The sequence below is a fragment of the Saimiri boliviensis genome, chromosome 15 (assembly GCF_048565385.1).
Source record: "Saimiri boliviensis isolate mSaiBol1 chromosome 15, mSaiBol1.pri, whole genome shotgun sequence".
NCBI classification, from domain to species: Eukaryota; Metazoa; Chordata; class Mammalia; order Primates; family Cebidae; genus Saimiri; species Saimiri boliviensis.
The window spans coordinates 21,014,299-21,027,668 of NC_133463.1; the positions used below are offsets into that span (position 1 = coordinate 21,014,299).

Consider the following 13,370-nt stretch of genomic DNA (forward strand, 5'->3'; position numbering starts at 1 on the left):
CATGTGGCTTGCATCTCAGTGATGGGAAAGGTATGTCATGTGCCTGCTCCTCCCTGTGGCACACCGCAAGGGAGAGTGAGTTGGCAACCACGGCCAACATACATCAACAGCAATCTTCGTATATGGCCAGCAAGGGTCTTCTTTTGAATTCGTCTCCAAATTTGATTCTTTTTTATTTCTTCCAAAGGGCTGAGCATGAGATAGAAATAAAGGAAATTTGGAGGGGAGATGAAGAGGATAGCTATGAAACTTAATGTCATTTCAGATTAACCGTATGGGATTTACAATCCTGACAAATGTGACTAGTGTATTGATAGACTTTTTTACTTTTTATGAGCAATTAGTTGGTTAAAATTTGCTTCATTAAGAATGTTGCATGAGACATTGAAAATCTCAATATTAATATCACAAAGTTCAAATATATCTTTTTTTATATATCTTTTATAAATATTATTTTGATTTTTTCAAAATGCAGTAATGTTTGAAATCCATGCAGAGATGAGAGACAGGGAGGGAATTAAAGTAGAAAGGACATCAAATGGAGGAAAATTGAAGCGGAAGAATTAAGGGTGTAGTAAAGGAAAACTAGAGCTTAGGCCTTAAGCAAATACAAGGACAGAATAAAGGAAAAGAAGGAAATGGGAAAATGGAAGATGTCCATCATCCAAGTCTTATTCCATTTGACATCTAAGAAAAAATAAACTAAAAATAAATCCTGAACTGAAATCCACTAATAATGTTAATTTAGTTTTGTGCATTTGTGTCATGTATATAAAGGAAACTGACTGCAGGCAGAGTCAACTTTCTAATGATAAATTTAGAGCATGGATGCAGAAAAGTTAACTGCTAAAATAGGGACTGTAGCAATTAGGATGTAATACATTTCTCTCTCCAAATGGCTTTTTTGAGTTAGCATTTTATGTAACCCAGTGCAGAAGCACTCATCAAAATGAGCTCAATTAATAATTGTGGTTTAGATCAAGATTGAAAATATCACCAAATATGGTACAAGGTTCCATTATTAGGTTTATGGTCAAAATTCATTAGCAATCAACACATTAATAAAGTACACATAGGAAGTTCTCAACATAGGAACTTATTTATTAATACAGGGGCTGTAAGAATATAAAAATTCTATTAAATAGGATTATCAATTAGTTTAGAAACTAAAAAGGGTAAATATGTTTGAGGTATCATTTATAGTGACTGAAATAATGCTTTCTGCTATGTAATTGTACTTAATCGGGCCAACAAAACTTCCATAACTAAAATGCTGGGAGAGAAAAGCTTTTCGAAAGGACTGATTCAACCCTCGAGAAATATTAAACATTTAAATATATGATGTTTTTTATCCAGATAAATCCTGGGAGAATTCAAATTGAATAAATATACTTTAAAATGGTCATTAAAATGGTGGGCTTTTGCAAGATTTTGCAGTGGTTTTCATATTTGAAAAAATTACACATTTTTACCTATCATCTTATAATAATCAACAATTTATGTAATCCCAGTCTTTTAGGTTAACCAACCTCTCCTCTTGACTACCTAGCTATCATCTTTGCCCTATTCAGGTCTACGCTCTGAACGTTCTGCCCAGCTTTCCTCACTCTGATTTCCGTTTGTATTCCCGAACCCTTCTACCCTCTGTGCTGGTCTCCTTTCTGTTACCTTCGCCTGCTGCCCCTTAAATCTGGTCCCTGACACAACAACTCCTCCTCCGACATTGTCTCTGGATTTCTGTGTTGCTTACAATGTGTTGCATTTCAATTAAAACTATTACTGAACTTTAAGTTACACCAGGCCAGGTATAACCCTCCCCTGACATGAGTTCACGGGCCAGGAATTTCTGTTATTTTTGTAAAGGAGAATTGTTCACAATCTCTAATCTCTATCAAACCTTCACAGGGTGACAAAAGTTACAGGAAACAAAAGTAATTTTTTAAGTATATACAATGTAATCTTTTGTATTGGTGGTGTGTGAAAACTAAGAATAATAAAGATGCATCTGATGCAGAAACCCAGTTTTGGATAGTGTTTGGATTTGAATTTGCTAGAACTGGTGTTTTTTTCCAGATTGGAAGAAGAAAACCAGTCCCAGATGTCTTTATTTTTCTGACTAACAGAAGAGCCTTCACAATTTAAATAATGAGGGGTTCAATTAGCAGAAGTCTTGTGATTCATTTGCAATCTAAGCAAACAAATTCTAGCCTATACATTTTTACAAGTTTGTGGTCATCATGTGTTTGGCTATTAATGGTTACTTTCAAAGAAATTAAAAAAGAACTGGCAAGTAATAAAGAAAATCTCAGAAAGTTTTTTACTCTGAAGACATGGAATATATGTAAATGTAAATTTAAATTTACATAAACATTTCCCCTAACTTAATTGGTCTAATCACTTTCTTCGTTTATTGATCTTATGTGGTCAAGCAGAGTAAATATCCTGTGACCTACTCACTCTTATGTTATTAGAATGGAAAATTTCAATGCAGCACTTAAATTCCACAAAACTCTTTTTTTCAAATGCAATTCTAACTTAAATTGTTTTTTTAACTAAGGTTAATCCAAAAAGTTAAAAGCTATAATTTCTGACATGTATTTTGTTCTTATTATTTATGAACTTGATTATTTATGAGCTTGAAGTTGTACTATTCTGAGGTACTAAAGAAGAATGCTAAATTCATATTTAAGGTATGATTGTAAAAATAGAGAACCAACAGAAACATGCCCTGGACATCTTTCCTTCATCTTTCAACCAGAAAATGTCCCAACAAAGTGAATTATGTTTCATTCTCCTTTTTTTCTTTTCCCAATTTTGGGAACTGTAGCTGTCTCACATAACAAAAATGTTTTCATACATGTTTTATTTAAACTTGTGTAAGTCCTGATCTGTTTTCTTAACATTTGCTTTATTTTTAATAATTCACTCAGAATGTATAACATCTGCTTAAAACATTTGACCAAATCAGCTTTATCGATGTAAATCAACAAACCAATTGCAATGCAGGGGAAAACTGCCATAAAATTCTCATGTAACCCATCACTGAATCACTGTGAAGGGACTAATATTTGGAAAGCTTTTAATTTTAGCTATAAAGTTCCTTGAAACAGATGTGAAAATTCACTCATCTCCCACATTGTCTAGTTCAAGCAGCTGCAAATTATTTCATGGATTATACTTGAATGAAAGTCCTGGGATTATTTTATCTAGGCAGCTGTTATTTCCTTAAATTAAATCAAAACACTTTTTTTGTTTGATTAATTCTTAGTTATTTGCTATTGTGTGAAGATAAAAAGCTCACATGTCTTTGGTCATAAATTAGTTGGTTTTCCTCAATACTGTTTCAGCAATTGAGAAGATGCAACACAATTTTAAAGCCTACCTTTAAAAATAAATTACTGCTTTGGGCTTCACATTATGTAAAAGAAAAAATGTAGTCCTTTCTTATTTATAAGTTCTTAAATATAACATTCATATAATGCACACATTCTACTTGTAAAAATAGTTAGATGCAAGAAGTGTCACTGCTCGACTTTAACTACTGGGATGATAACTATCCCAGGTTTCCTCAGCCAGATGGTCTATAGCTCCATTCCAAACCCCTTCACTAGATCCAGACTTGTCCCTCTGAGTGTCTACCAGATACCCATATGGATGTATTGAAGGTAGTTCTATCTCAGCATGTATGAAACCAAAAGCACTATCTCTTCCTGTATTCCCTAAAAGGGGTAAGATGGAGAAACCTGTTTAGATATCATGTTCAATTGTTCAATACATCCTACTGAATCTGCCTCTGAAATTACCTTTCAATACGTTTCCTTCTCTTCTTACTTCTCATCCCTGCTTCCCATCATATCTCCCTTTTCTAGTTTTTACAATTTTTCCAATGGCTGTAAGTGCAACAAATGTATCCTTCAAAAACTAATATTCCAAAAGTCAATTCTATGTAAAAATCAATTTATCAGATAATCAATTAATTATCAAATTATACAAAATCTTATGATCAATAAATATCAGTGAATGCCTACTCTGTGCTAGACATACTTCTAAGAAACTGAGATTATAATAATAAATGGGAAAGATCAAGTTTCCATTCTAATATGTCAGAAAAGAAAAAGATATTTTAAAATAAACCTAATAGATGTGTGTATATATGTTTCTGTATGCAAATCTGAGTTTATGTTTAAGTGTGTGCATATGTGTGTGTATATGTGTACAAAGTGAAGTAATGTAAGGGCTTTAGAAAAAAGCCAGATAAGAGTAAAGCAAATAATTTTAAAATATTCTTTTCAATAGAATCAATGACTATGATTTCATTTACCTCATGAATATTATTGTTAAATATAGTCCATGAATGTTTTCTTCTTTGTATCAACTTAAGGAATATTTAGTATAAAGCAACAGAACATAGGAGAGTTTACTTTAAAATATAATTTTTATTAATATACTCGAGATATATATTCTAAAATAGCAGAGTCATATAGAAAAATAATGAGTTACAAATTGAAATATAATTGAAACAATGTAGTAATTTAAAATTTTCTAGTACTCACTAGAAAAGGGAAAAAACAAGTAAAATTAATTTTAATAGCACATTTTATTCAACCTGATATAGCCATAATATTATCATTTCAACATGTAGTCAATAGAAAAGTTATAAATTACATATTTAGCTTATTTTCTTTGTACTATTTCATTGAAATTCTGTGTATATTTAACTTTTGCAGCATAACTCAATTCAGACTAGCCACATTTCAAGGACTCAATAATAACATGTAGCTAGTGACTCATGAATTGAACAGTATAGTCCTACAGTATATTGAATATATCAAATATATTCACTATATAAAATATATCCATGATATTTAGTTGAATATATAATTGTATAGTCTTAAGTAAGAATATCTTAATAAGAAATGCACTTATAGTTATGAGTAATATATTCATTAACTCATTCACTGAATGTTTTAGTTGAATATATTTATTTCATTGAGGAATATTTTATAATGGCTATATTATTTATAATACTATGTTCAAAAAAAGTCCTAAAATTGTTTTTTATAAATTTAGCAAATTATTTATTTAATTGGTTTTTAATAAATATACCTACAATTATCTTTCATACTATGTTTTTTCAGACAGGGTCTCACTCTGTCTCCCAGGCTGGATTGCAGTGGCAAGATCAGAGCTCACTGCAGCCTCAACCTTCTGGGCTCAAGTGATTCTCCCACCTCAGCCTCCTGAGTAGCTGGGACCATAAGCATGCCCCAACATGCCCAGCTATTTTTTAACAGGGCCCCAGCCAGGGTTGGTGGATCATGCCTGTAATCCCAGAACTTTGAGAAGCCAAAGGGGGTGGATTACTTAAGATCAGGAGTTCGAGACCAGCCTGGTCAACATGGTGAAAACTTGTCCCTACTAAAAATACAAAAATTAGCTAGGCATAGTGGCATGCACCTGTAGTCCCATCTACCCAGGAGGCTGAGTCAAGAGAATCACTTAAACCTGGGAGGTGGAGGTTGCAGTGAGCCGAGATTGTGCTACTTTACTCCAGACTGTGCAACAGAGCAAGACTCTGTCTCAAAAATAAAAATAAATAAATAAGCAAATAAAGACAAGGCCCCACTATGTTGCCCAGGCTTGTCTCAAACTTCTGGGTTTATGTGATCCTCCCACCTTGACCTCCATCCAAAAGTGTTGGGATTACAGACATGAGAGACTGTGCCCAGCCAGTTATCTTTCTGAAACACAGAACTGATATCTCACTTCATGATTATTATAATAATATAATTATTATAATTATTGATAATCTCCTTTTATCATCTAAGGCTAAATTCTGTTTTAATATTACATTCTGCTATCTCTATACGGCTCAGGTTACAGTCATATTAGCTGCATAACATTCCAAAAAGTACTATTGATATGGTTTGGCTCTGTGTCCCCACCCAAATCTCATCTTGAATTGTAATCCTCAGGTGTCGGGGGAAGGATCTGGTGGGATGTGATTGGATTATGGGGGTGGTTTCCCCTATGCTGTTCTCCTGATAGTCAGGGAGTTCTCTTGAGATCTGATTGTTTAAAGGTGTTTGATAGTTCCCCCCTTGCTTTCTCTGTTTCCTATAACTATGTAAGATGTGTTGCTTCCCCTTCACCTTCTGCCATGAGTATAAGTTTCTTGAGACCTCCTCTGCTATGTGAAACTGTGAGTCGATTTGGTTACTTTCCTTTATAAATTACCTAGTCTCAGGAAAGTTTTTATACAATGTGAAAATTGGTACCAGAAGTAAGGTACTGCCTTAAGATACTTAAAAATGTGCAATCAACTTTAGAACTGGGTAATGGCAGAGGTTGAAACAGTTTGGAGGGCTCAGAAGAAGACTGGAAGATGTGGGAAAGTTTCGAACTTCCTAGAGACTTGTCAATAGCTTTGACCAAAATTCTGATAGTGATATGGACAATGAAGTCCAGGTTGAGGTGGCCTCAGGTGGGTATGAGAAACTTTTTGGGAACTGGAGCAGAGGTCACTCTTCTTATGCCTTGGCAAAGACACTGGTGGCATTTTGCCCCTGCCCTAGAGATCTGGGGAAATTCGAACTTGCAAAAGATGATTTAGGCTATCTGGTAGAAGAAATCGCTAAGCAGCAAAGCATTCAAGAGGTGGCCTGGCTTTTGATAAAAGTGTACGCCTATATTTGTTCACAGAGAAAAGATCAGAAATTGGAACTTACATTTAAAAGGGAAGCAAAGTGCAAACGTTTTAAAAATCTGTAGTTTGACCATGCAGTAAAAAAGAAAACCCCATTTTCTGGGAATAGATTCAAGCTGGCTGCAGATATTTGCATAAGTAATGAGGAGCCCAATGCTAATAGCAAAGACAATGAGGAAAATATCTCCAGGGCATGTCAGAGATCTTCACAGCAGCCCTTCCCATCACAGGCTTGGCAGGCTAAGAGGAAAAAGTGGTTTTGTGGGTCAGGCCCAAGGTCCTACTGCCTTTTCAGCCTTGGGACATGGCACTCTGCACCCAGCCACTCCAGCTCCAGCCACAGCGAAAAGGCGCCAAGGTACAGCTCAGACCATGGCTTAAGAGGGTGCAGTCCCCAAGCCTTGGCAGCTTCCACGTGGTGTTGGGCCTGCTGCTGTGCAAAAAACAAGAGTTTAGCTTTGGGAGCGCCTGCCTAGATTTCAGAGGATGTATGGAGATACCTGAATGTCTGCAGCAAGGGTGGAGCCCTCAAGGAGACCCTCTGCTAGAGCATTGCAGGTATTGGCTATTACCACATAAAAGTTAGAAAACTCCAGGAAATTGCTTCAGATTTCATACATCCTTTGTAATATTAATAGAAGTATGGAGATTTTTAAAAAATAACCAACAACCTTGTACCTACAAAATCTACCCAACTAGTACTGCTGCTAGAGGAAAATAAATGGTTGTACCTCTCTTCTACCTGTTAAATCTTCTAGTGACTGTAGCTGCTTGACAAATCCTAAACCCTATGTGGAGAACTAGATAGTAAAAGAGTGCAAGAAATGCAATTCTTAGTTTTTTAGCCTCTGCTATACTGGGGAGCATGGAAGCTAGTAAGAATAAGGCCAATTGCCAAAAGACAGTATCTGGCATTTCCCCCCCAAACCCAGTTGCTTTCTTACGTGTTTCTTATAACACTTAAAATATTTATTTTTCTTCTGGGATGGGGTTGATCACATAATTTTATCTTTTTAATCTTCTCCTACTTACTGAACAGTTCAATTTCAAAGCATCAAAACTGGTCAAGTATATTTTTAAAAATTCATATTGGTTTTTATCCTTCTTTACCATTGTTATCTTAAGAACTACACATTTCTTTGTTGTGAAAACTATTTCTAATTGCTTCTAAGAAATTTCTAGTTGGCTAAAGTTTTTTCTTAACAGACTAAATTTCTATCTACTTGCAACCAAAGATGCAATATCTGGCATATCTATAGTATTGGTCTGGACATTGTAGAGAATATTTTGGATAATGTTTTAGGGGAAAAAAGCCCCCAAATAGGAAGGAAGAAAGAAAGAAAGAGTGGAAATGAGAGGAAGAAAGATAAAAGGAGAAAGAAAAGTTCTGATACTATAGGAGAGGCAATACTTTACCTCTTCCCTTGTAGGAGTTTTTGTTTTCTGTTTTTTTTTTTTTTTTTTTTTTTTTTGGTTTCTGCCTGAGTCTGAGAATTAAATTAACACAATAGAAATTAACAGAAGAAAATTATACAAATTTATTTAATACTCAATACAGTTTTACATGGCATAGGAGCTGAGCCTGAGAATTAAACTGACCAATAGAAATTAACAGAAGAACATTGTACAGATTTATTTAATACTTAATATAGTTTTATATGGCATGGGAGCCCTCAAAAGGAAATGATGATCCAAAAAACAGAGTCAATCACTTATATACTGAATCAGACAAAGAATAGTAAATTGTGAAGAATCTAGTAAATAATATGGGAAGGCTTACAGGATGAGATATTTTAAAAGATCTATACAGAATTCTCAGTCTCCACATTTTTGTTCTTGATGATAAGAATGCTACTTTTCTTATCGTATAAGGTGAGCATCTTTCACGTGGAAATTTCATTTTTTGTGTGTTTTTAAGAAATAGAATGAAGATCAGAGTAATTTTCTTGCATCTGCTGTGTTTCAAATGCCTTTTATTCAAAATAGTCAACATGTCAGAATGGCATATTTTTACCTCCTTCAATACCATTGGCATTCAAAGATTCTGTTTTCTACATCTAGAATATGTTCTTAGTATTTCCTCCCTTTACTTATGCAGTATTAAAAAGTCTTTGGACAAAATCTTAAATTATTTAATTTGTTTTTCTCCCTTTCCATTTTCATAAACTTTCCAAAATGTGTTAAGTTTAGGCATTTTTTTTTTCTTTTCTCTTAGTTACTTAATCCTAGACAACTGCTCCTTTAAATAACATTGCTAAGGAAATGGAGCTAGTGAGACCTAGATTTGTATTTTATTTTTGTTCTTTGTAAATTAGACATAGATTATTAGTATCCTCCCATGACTAAACAATTTTTTTTATGGTTCTGTCACCCTTTAGAGATTGGGAAATACTCAGTAGTAATTAGGAGCTCATTAACCTTCTTTAAAATAATGAATATTCATAAAGAAAGAAAACATGAATGGATATTTTTCAGAGTTAGGCTTCTCCTAAGACTGCAGGAGCTAATTTCACTGCCATCACCACAGTCACATCTGACACTCCAAGAACTATAGCAGTTGTTGAAGCAGTTTCAGCTTACAGCACTCTGAAGTCTCCAGTGAACCAGCAAATGAATTCCAGAAGGCTTCTGACTCTAGGGTTCTCTGTTCTTTCACACTGTGACAGTTATTCTGAACTGGAAAAAATAGGTGCTATCCAGAAGGGGTGTGAGGAGCTGCTAGAAAATCTTCAAAAATTTTCATTAAATACACTCAAATTTGCACATGAAAGGAGAGTTCTGGCAGGGAGTTTTTACTGCTCATAAAACTGCATCATAAAATTCATGTCTTATTACCTTCTCTACATATGTCAAACAATATAAAAATGCTTAGATAATTGTTATGGAGCTCCATACCATCATTCTGTATCTTATTAGTAGAAAAATGGTACAGAAGCAAGTAGATAGTTGATGGATTTGGCCTTTGAACACATCCTCAAAGGTAATGAGGGGCCAGCATGTCTGGGCTCCCTAACCCAGAATGAACCACATAATTTCTTCATATCAATATGAATGACATTAATAAGTCAGTGTGGTGTGCTTTGTGGCTCCAGGATAAAAACCAAGAAAGCAACTTTTAGTTCTAATCCATAAGAAAATGGCCCCCAAAAGGTGATTGCTTCATTTAAACAAACACTCTTCTTTTACATAATCAATGTCTTCTTTTTAACAGATGTATTTTAACAGAATTATAATGAGAATGTATGGGAAGCTTAGATTTGGATTAAACCATTTAGTACAATGCTTCTGCAAAACACCAATTTGCATACTATAAACAATTATTCAGCCTCTGCTTATAACATTTGCAGGAACAGGGTAATCACATCTCCTACACAGCACTGTACAGTATACCTTTGAGCAACTATAAATGTTAGAAGATTGTTATACTGATGAGAAACACACTCTCCTCTTATACCCATTCCTTTCAGGAGCAGGTGGAACTCTAATATCTCTTCTCTATGACAAACCTTTAGATATTTGAAGGTTGCCATTGTGGAAATAAAGACTACACAAATGAGAATAAGCAGAGAGCATTTATCTATTTATTCAGCGCTTGTTATAGCATGGGAGTCAGCCACTATCACTTGCATTTACCAGAGACCCAAAGGGATACATGGGAGTAGGAAGACCTTATAATAATAATTTTTAAAGGGACAGCTTTGAATATGTTCTGATTGGAAGTTGTTGACATGAGACAGCTAAAGAAAGGCTTACTAGAGAGGAGCATATTTGACTTTCTCCAGTTGGTTCTGAGTTGGAAATAGCATTAAAACAAGGGAAACTGATCTTTGTTGACCAAGTCCTGAATGTTTTGAGCCAATTGCTGCAGAGGTTGTGGGTCAATATTCTAATGTTGCCTATGATCCACCTATTGTCTGTATGCATATTCAATCTCACCTCTTTTGGTCACTCTTTTTTGTTCAAAAGGTAAGGTGAGAGATCCAGACCTTCACTGCTTGATTCTCGTTCACTTGTACTCTTACTCATATCACAAGATCTTATTTTTTGTTGTTGTTGCATCATCATTGTGGTCATCTGATGAGAGTGGCCATGTACAAACTTTTAAGACTTTATATGGAATTTAATATACCAGCATCATGAACACCATAATAAAAGCAAAAACAATTTAAGTCATTTTAATATTGACCTGGTTCTTCAGAACCAGAGGGGTTATTGACTTGGTTCTTCAGAACCAAGAACTTGAATTGTCCAACCCAAGGTAAAATAACAAATCTCACAATCCACAAGGACCAAACTTAGAGAACCAAGTAGGCTTTTGTCAAGCTGGCACGTAGACTTTTCTACCTTACCTGTTTCACTGATCCAAGTATAGCAAGAAGTATCAGCAATGCTACAGATACCGCTGTGACTAGTGAAAAAAAAAAAATCCAAAACAATGTGATTGTTCAATTGTCTTGCCAACAGTTGAGATGGACCTGTATTCCATCTAGGTAGAGGTAGTATCACTTACAGTTTCTGCCAGCATTAGTGATATATGTCTTATAGGCTTTTGTTTGCATGATTCCTATTGCTGGAAACTGCCTTGGTTGTTTGTATAAACAATAAGTCAATAACACCTCCAAGTAAAGTGCTCCAATAATAAAGGGTGGCCTCCTTTAGGAGCTTGTATTAGAGTTAAAATTTCCAGGCTTGATCATCTTTAGAATTAGGGGTCTGTGTACCGGTAAGATTTGTAATGCTGTTTTTAAAATGCATGAGGTATGTGTACATGAAGCAAGCAGGACTAGCTATCTAGCCGCAAGGAAAGTAGTGTGTGGTAGGAACATGCAGGGATCCAGAAAAAAGAAATTGTTCATGACCTGAGGTTGGAATCAAGGCTGTTCATTAGTTGGGATACATATGTGAATCTCATAGTCTCTTCCAGATGACAAGTAATTGATTCATCTTTTTATGAAGGTTGCTGAATTCAAATTTAGAATTACAAAGTCTAATTAATAGAGTAATAGGTTCTTTTTGTGAGAGGGACATTCGCAAAGTCACAGGTTGATTTATCCATGTTAGTTCAAGTGGAAGTACCATTGGCTTTAATTCCCTGTGGTCTCATTTGATGAGACTGAAATTTTCCAAGGGTTCTTGATGATGGTAGTCTGGTGAGGGATAGCATATCCAGCAATCAGTGAGCTTGAAGATTACTATTTAGAATAATCCAAGATTAGTATTAGACAATGGTTATGCTCTAATCTGAAATTTTAATAAGAATAAAAGAAAAGAAAAAAAGGGTCATTGTGGGTGGGTGACTATCAGTGGTCTTTAGAAAATGAGAAGAATGATAGTCATTAAGTAGATAAAAAACGAAGTAGCAATTACACCAGAGATCTTGATCCAATATTGTGGGCAGAAGCTGTCTACTCTCTGAGGTCGTTACCTCCCTCTGAAGGTCTCGAGTCAGCTGTCTACTCTGAAGCTTTAAGATTGTAACCAGTTTATCTGTACCATGATGAGTCATTCCATGGAGAAATTTAACTAGTATTTATTTGAAGCCATCTGGTGCCACCAAAAATGCCAAAGATTATCTGAATAAAGCTAGAACTGTATTTTTATATTTTTCAGAATCAGGGGCTAAATGTTGATATTTTATAATTGTGTCTTAGAATGATTCCAGGTATTTATTCTTTAAAATTGTAGGTAGGTTCATAACCTTGGTTAAGGCTGCTTCTTTGGCAAAATAATATGTTATAACATTTCTTTTAGTTTCTATATTATTTATATTATCATTAGCTTCAATCTTCATAATAACTACCTCTGAATGGAACAGGAGTATATCTAAAAGTATTTTAAATATCTTCTCAATGTTTGATGGAGGTTCTAGCAGAGAAGAAACCCTTTGTTTCCAAAGCATCCCAAAGTCATGTATTTTTTTTAAATTGCACCTGTATATATATTTACTCTGAGGTCTTTGTCCAGTTAACAGACTCAGGTAAGTACAGTATCTCTGCCATCTGGACTAATTTTACCTGATAGAGAACTATATTTCGTAGGCACATAAATTAGTGGTAGAATACCCTGCTTGATAATCTCTAGTTTCAAGTTTGAAATATGATCCAGCAACAAATAATATTGAGTCGGGGTTTTCAATGGCAGTCTTTAAAAATACTGAAGTGTAGAAAGTATCCTAACTGAGGGAAGAAAATCATGGGTTGAATTCTTCTGGTAAGGGCAGGAGAGTAGCAAAACTAGGGTGTTCTAGTGGAGAATAGTAATGTGAGAGGGAGAGAGTAACAAACTCTCATGAGTGTTTAATGCTGGCTGAAAAGTGGTATGTGTTCAGAGGCAGCAGTAATGTCTGTATTGCATAAGGAACCATGAGATTAAGAGGGGAGCCTGTAATTAGCTCTACAGAAGCACCAGGTTTCGAATTGGCACCTAGGCTCTTAAACAAGGGGACTAAGCCTTAGTAACCAGGTCAAGGTGATACGTTTTGATGACTCCCATAAAGTTGGGTTAAAACCCTAAGTGTTTTTCCAGTTTGCTTACGCACAAGTAGACAATAAGGCTTTCACTTGGAGGTGCCTATGGAAGAAGTCTGTTGACAAGCCTTCCTCAGATTCCAAAAGGCCAGTTCCTGTTTAGATTGAGTTGTCTCCATCTCAAGAAGAATTTGACA

At 35.0% G+C, this 13,370-nt stretch overlaps 1 protein-coding gene across 4 annotated transcripts in view; it reads left to right on the forward strand.

Annotated features, from left to right (window-relative positions):
- The window catches only part of C15H8orf34 (chromosome 15 C8orf34 homolog), a 448,873-nt gene that overhangs the window by 271,676 nt on the left and 163,827 nt on the right, over positions 1-13,370 (forward strand). The gene's annotated exons all lie outside the window — the stretch shown is intronic.